The sequence below is a fragment of the Pleurodeles waltl genome, chromosome 7, assembly GCF_031143425.1.
Source record: "Pleurodeles waltl isolate 20211129_DDA chromosome 7, aPleWal1.hap1.20221129, whole genome shotgun sequence".
Lineage (NCBI taxonomy): Eukaryota > Metazoa > Chordata > Amphibia > Caudata > Salamandridae > Pleurodeles > Pleurodeles waltl.
Window position 1 is genome coordinate 1538883744 of NC_090446.1, and position 7235 is coordinate 1538890978.

A 7235-nucleotide genomic window follows, 5' to 3' on the forward strand; every position below is an offset into this window, starting at 1 on the left:
AGAATTACGACCCACATTTCTGTGTGGCGGTCTTCTGTTGGCGGTCTTCTGTTGGCGGTCACGTCCCTATGGCTCCCGTCGCCTCCCGGAGGACCAACGCACAAGGTAAGTTGATCGTCCGTGAGGGGAGGGGGTGGAGGGGTGTTGTGTGATGTGGGCGTGCATGGGGGTGTGCGTGTGTAGAGTGGGTGTGTGAGTGCGTGTATGCGGGCGGGGGGTGCTGCTGTGTCTATGGGTAATGTGTGCTGTTCGGCAGGTGCGCATGTCGGCATGTATGTGTGCGGGTATGTGTCCCCGTTGTGTATGTGTGTGTAGGGGGCGTGTATATGTGCATGTTGGGGGTGTGTGCATGTCGGGGTACATGTATGTGCATGTCGGGGTGGGGGTGGGGAGGGGGTTCGTACCACCTCTGGGGGGTGGCAGGGGGGTGGAGGGTGTGGGGGGAGGACTCGGGTGGGTAGTGGGGGGTGGGGGAGACCCCTATCAGTGCCAGGGAAGGAATTCCCTGGCCCCGATAGTGCTTACCGCCATGGTTCGCACGGCGGTTCCCGCCCGCAAGAAACCGCGGCGGTAGGCAGGGTCATAATACCCTTGGCGGTCTTGGGACGACCGCCGGGCCGGAGTGCGCAAACTCCAGCCCCGCGGTCATGACCGCCGCGGCGGTCGGAGTGGAGAAGTAGCGGTCGGTCGCGGCGGGGACCGCCGCGGTCAGAATGCCATTTTTAATACCGCCGGTCTGTTCGCGGTCCGACCGCCGTCTCTCCGCCGACCGCCAGGGTCAGAATGAGGGCCATTATGTCCTATTTGAAAGGTTAAATAGCCACTTGCATTTATTTATATTTTCTTTGATCCTTTCCTTTTTAAACTCACTGGATGAACACTGGATTACGGAGACCTTATTTAGAGTTTGGTGGGACAGATACTCCATCATAAATGTCATGGATGTCCCATCCACCATATTACAAGTGCATTTTAGCCTAAGGCACTTGCAATATGGGTGACAGGTTATCCATCGCATTTTGAAGAAGTATCCCATCCATCAGACTGTAAAGGCCCTTAGCCCATATTTATACTTGGTTTGCGCTGAATTAGCGTCATTTTTCTAATGCTAATTCAGCACAAACCAAACTCCATATTTATATTTTGGTTCTAGACAGTCTAGTGCCAAAGTTATGGAGTTTATGTTGTTTTCTGGAGGGGAAAACCTACCTTGCTTCAATGAGATGCAAGGTAGGCGTTCCCGTCCAGAAAAGGACGATATGGGCTTTGCGCCATATTTATCTTCCTGTGCTAAAATCCAGCACGGGGGCCTTAAAAAATGGTGCTAAGCTTGCTTAGCTCCATTATTTAACGCCTGGGTATGGGCAGGCATAAGGGGACTTGTGGGCAGAGTTCCATGGTTGGAGACCATGGAAATTGCCCAGAGATGCCTTTCCCTGTCCCCAGGGACACCCCCACCCACCCCTACCCACACCAGGAGGTCACCTACAGATGGGGGACCCATCCAAGGTAAGTCCGGGTGAGTATATATTTTTTTCATCCAGCACTGCTCGGGGGCCCTAACTTGGGGCCCCCTGCACGGCGCTGACCCCAATGCCCATGCCCAGGGGACATTCGTCGCTAGCCGGCGCTATACTTTTTGGCGCAAACCTGCGTTAGCGCAGGTTTGCGACAAAAAGTATAAATATGGGCCTTAGTGTTTTCTACACAGGTCTGAGTCACCTCACAGCACCTCCCAGACTTGGCCTTGACCTTGGGCTGCTCTGCTTTGCTTTCTTGAAAGTCATGTGCTAAAAGGGATGCAGTTTGACCATTTGCAGTATGCAGGCCCTAGCGGATCAGAAGAAAAATATCTCCATTGATACAATTGTGCCCTAGTAGTTTCTGATTGACTTGGAACTGAGTGTGAACTGTGACAACAGGACGAGACAAAATATATCTGCTGTTGGCTGTTTTCAACTGCTATCATTTATCTATAAAGTTTTGCAAGTGCACCAGTACATGGCCATTTTATTGACTCAGTAGTCAGATGAGTCCTTATATGGCGTGGAAATGGCCTGGTACCAGCTCTCTTTTCTAAAGAAAGTCAAACTGTTTCTCCCAGATAGCAACTTCAGAGCTGCTGTCTGTTCCTTGTGCTTTTGAATCTGGGCGGTGGTACGTCCTGCTCCAAAGTCCCCAAGATTCCACACTGGCACCTCTTAAGGGCATCCTGCAAGCAGCAGTGCATCTCATCCAAGGCCTGAAGCAATTATCAGATGAAGAAAGGAGAAAAAATTATTTCTGTGTCTTTTGAGATTAGGATCTTAAATTCCTTCTTTTACAAATAATGAACAGCCTCAAGACAGCCCTTGGATATCTCTGATTGTAATGTCATGTCAATTTTATTTTGCATAGTTAATAAAAACCATTGCATTTTGATCTAAAAAATGCCATATCTTGTACACTCAAATATATGAATTCATTCAGCCTATCTATCCCTGTCTAGTGCAAACAATTGTGCAAATTATATATATTCATTCAAATACTTAGGCCCATATTTATACTTTTTGACGCTAAACTGCGCTAACGCAGTTTAGCGTCAAAAAATTTAGCGCCGTCTAACGCCATTCTGAAGCGCCATGCGGGTGCCGTATTTATGGAATGGCGTTAGCCGGCGCAAGCAGACCGGCGCTGCCTGGTGTGCGTGGAAAAAAACCACGTAGACCAGGCAGCGCCGGCGTAGGGGGAAAATGGCGTTAGGGCGTCTTAAAATGGGGCAAGTCAGGTAGAGGCAAAAAAATCGCCTCAACCCGATTTGCGCCATTATTTCCGACGCCCAGACGCCATTTAAATGACTCCTGTCTTAGTAAAGACAGGAGTCATGCCCCCTTGCCCAATGGCCATGCCCAGGGGACTTCTGTCCCCTGGGCATGGTCATTGGGCATAGTGGCATGTAGGGGGGCACAAATAAGGCCCCCCTATGCCACCCAATTTTTTAAAAAAAAATACAAAATTATACTTACCTGAACTTACCTGAATGTCCCTGGGGTGGGTCCCTCCATCCTTGGGTGTCCTCCTGGGGTGGGCAGGGGTGGCAGGGGGGGGTCCCTGGGGGCAGGGGAGGGCACCTGTGGGCTCATTTTGAGCCCACAGGCCCCTTAACGCCTACCCTGACCCAGGCGTTAAATAGTGGCGCAAATGCGGGGTTTTTTGACCCGCCACCTCCCAGGCGTGATTTTTGCGCGGGAGTATAAATACAACGCATTTGCGTCGCCGTCATTTTTTTAGACGGGAACGCCTTCCTTGCATCTCATTAACGCAAGGAAGGCGTTCACGCAGAAAAATGACGCTATTTGCCCATACTTTGGCGCTAGACGCGTCTAACGCCAAAGTATAAATATGGCGTTCGTTTTGGGCCGAATTTGCGTCGAAAAAAACTACGCTAATTCGGCGCAAACGGAGTATAAATACGGGCCTTAGAACTTTGAGTTAAAAAAATCCACTCATAGGCAAAAATAAACAGACATACTCAACAAAATTGCCAATATTTAAGACAGAACTCTTTAAAACCCAATTTCCCAGAATGAAAACAGTAGTCCTAAGGGTTCCGATATTTGGCTGAAATAGTTCTGGGGAACTAAAGATACTGTACCCCAGACTGTTCTTAGGCAATTCTCCTAATTTGTTGTGGGTCCAGATTTGACTTTACGCATGCCCCTTTTTGAAACAGTAAAGTGCCAATCGCGAATAATCCTTAGACCAGTTTGCAGTTTGCAAATGTCACATGCAAAGGAGCAATTTAAGGAAACTCTTACCTTCCAACACCATATCTTGATCCTACCACCACAGATTTCTCATTGAAACCATAAGACCCAACAAGGCAATGTATGCAGTGGCTGTTTCCAGTCCAGTTACACTAAGGGTACAGTTATGGATGCTTGTCAGAGGTTGGACACCACAGGGCTATTTTCACCTGCAACTTCAGCAAAGCAATTATGTGCTCAACTAGTAGGCCCTGATCACCAACTTAGACACACCATGTTAACAGTAAACAAATTATCAGTTCACAAACTTCATGTCTTTCTCTGGATGGGTTATGTTCCACAAACGTGTTTATGTTGTGATTGGTTAGCTAGATATTGGCACATTCTAAGGTCTGTCCTAGAGGGTTGTTATAAGTATCTAGCAACACTCTTGATTCTAGTGAAATAGATTGTTTTCCCACTGCTAAGTATTATTGTAAGTTATAATTAGGGTCAGCCTACAGACTGTTGTGAGACAGAGTGTTGGTCAACCCTTGCTTGCCTTTGGCTCTCTGGCAGGGTTAGCTTTATTCCTATTGTGTTAACAGGACAGGTATTAGGAAATGAAAGTGTCAGTTCAGCTGAGGTAAGGCCTGTGCACAGGAAAGTATTATTTAACTAGTCTGTCAATATACCTTCTTCTGGGTTGTGCATTCATTTTTTGGATGTTAGGCTTGCTTTATGTTTTCAAGATTCCACAAGTAATTCTTCATGTAAGTGTTTATATTTCTTTGTTTTTCCTGGATGTCTTTGATAACAGAGGCATAGCTTGGTTAATCCATTTAAATGCTTTGCTGTCGTGTGACATTATTCAGTGGTGTTCTGTGGTTTGCCGGTTGTTTTGATTCCACAGCATTTGAGGCATGCTTGAACTGCAAAAACTTTCTTATTAAAATTCTCCTTTTTTAATATTTTTAATGTAAATTACATTACCTATTCTGCGAGTGACCTTTATTTGCTCTGTGAGCTGCTAGGTGTTTTCATATGACTCTCCGCATATGTGGCACTCTTTTACACTGAAGAATATATTGTCACCCGAAAACTGAGCTCTGAAATACTGTTTGTGTAAGATGTGCCAGGTACGTTTTAATTTGTAGTCGGTCTTGTTTTAAGTCTAAACAGGTATTTGTTTCCTTTAAAGTAAAAGCATACATCTGCCCCCTGCCCAGTTTGTAAATCGATATAAAAAAAACTAATTCCAATGTACAAAGTCTTCGTTGTTCAACCTGGCCTCTTCTCCGCTTCTCTTCCAATGGCCCGTCTTCCACACTCATACATCCCCCACTCCATGCATGCTCAGAGTTTGTTGACATTCAACACACTCTGAGCTAAACTGAGACCCAACACATTTTTTCCCTTAATGAAAAACAAATTAATAAATATCCACAATACCTCAAACCCAATACTACATGAAAACTAATGCCTAAGAATAGAACACCAATTTACACCCCATTCCTGTTTCCTTAATACTCAATCATATAACAGAAGATATACATTAAGGCCCTCATTACGACCCTGGTGGTGATAACTTCCATAGTCAGCCAATGTACCACACCAACCGCCAGGGCGGAAACAACACCCGCCACTGCGGTAGGCGTCAACAGCCAGGCGGTAGACAAAGTACCGCCCACCATATTAAGACACACCTTTCCTGGTCCTACACCTTTTCCGGGGAGGTACCAACACCATCAAAAGCCTGGTGGAAGTAGAGCTCAGAAGTGAAAAGACTCACTATCAGAGACACAGGGAAGAACTACGCTGCCATGGAACCTGAACTGCAGGTGTTCTCAATGATCTTCTACGTTATGCTCCACCTGGAACACCAACGCCGACGAAGACGTCGACGGTGAGTACAGTCACCTAGCACACAAGGGAAGGAGGGAGAGAAACGAGAGTGACACACACAACCCACACCAGACACACACACACCATACATACAACCAGTTGCAGAGGAAAAACAATGGTGCATGACACACGGCACAGTAAAACAAGAACCAGATATCGGAAGTACTGACAATGTATTAGCATAGCAAAACCCACCACACTAACCAAATATATACAAATGTTCATCAACACTGCAGGGGCATCAGTTTGCAAGTGGGCAGGCTCCTCAGGGAGATGGGGTGGCACCTCAGCCGAATACAGGAACTTCCCCACTGATTCTGGCCCATTATTCTTTGCTGGGGAGTGAAAAGCCACAGTCCCTCAGAAGGGGAACATGCCTAATGGTTCTGGGGGAGCTCCATGCCCATTTCTCTTTGCTGGGGAGTGCAAGGCCACTGTCTCTCAAGTGGGGAACATGCCCACTGGTTCTGGGGGTCGATCCATGCCTATTTCTCTTTGCTGGCGAGTGACAAGCCACAGTCCCTCAGGAGGGGAACATGCCCAATGGTTCTGGGGGGGGGCTCCATGTCCACTTCTCTTTGCTGGGGAGTGCATGGCCTAAGTCTCTCAAGGTGGGGAACATGCCAACTGGTTCTGGAGGGGGCTCCATGCCCATTTCACTTTGCTGGGGAGTGCAAGCCCACAGTCTCTCAGATGGGGAACATGCCCACTGGTTCTGGAGGGGCTCCATGCCCATTATCCTTAGCTGTGGAGTGCAAGGTCACAGTCTCTCAGGTAAGGAACATGCCCACTGGTTCTGGAGGGGGCTCCATGCCCATTATTCTTTTCTGGGGAGTGCAAGGTCACAGTCTCTGAGCTGGGGAACATGCCCACTGGTTCTGGAGGGGGCTACATGCCCATTTCTCAGTGTTGGGGAGTGCAAGGTCACAGTTTCTGGCCTGGGGAACATGCCCACTAGTTCTGGAGGGGCCCCTTCATGCAGCAGTCCCTAGCGGGTGGCCTACATGTCCTCTGCTGGCGGTGATAGCTGTACTGCCTCAGCTGGTCCGGAGTGCTGCTCTGTGGCAACATGTGATGGTGCCTCCTGGCCTGCCTCTGCTGGCGGTGATAACTGCACTTCCTCAGCTGGTGGGGATTGCTGCTCTGTGGCAACAGTTGATGGTGCCTCCTAGGCTGCCTCTGCTTGTGGTGATAGCTGCACTGCCTCAGCTGGTGGGGAGTGCTGCTCTGTGGCAACAGGTGATGGTGGCTCCTGGGCTGCCTCTGCTGGCGGTGAGGGCTCCATGACCATAGGTAGTGGCAGTGGTGGTGGTGGTTTCACCTTTCCAGCCTCTGATGGAGTTGAGGGCTTCATTCCCTCCATGACAGGAGGTGTGGACACCTTCCCCTTCAAGGCTGTAGTTGTTGTGGGCTCCTTCCCCTTCTTGGCTGTATTTGTTGTGGCACCTTCCCCTTCCTGGCTGTAGGTGTTGTGGGCTCCTTCCCCTTCCTGGCTGTAGTTGTTGTGGGCTCTTTCCCCTTCCTGGCTGTAGGTGTTGTGGGCTTTGCGGGTTCCTTCCACTTCCTGGCTGTAGTTGTTGTGGGCTCCTTCCCCTTCCTGGCTGT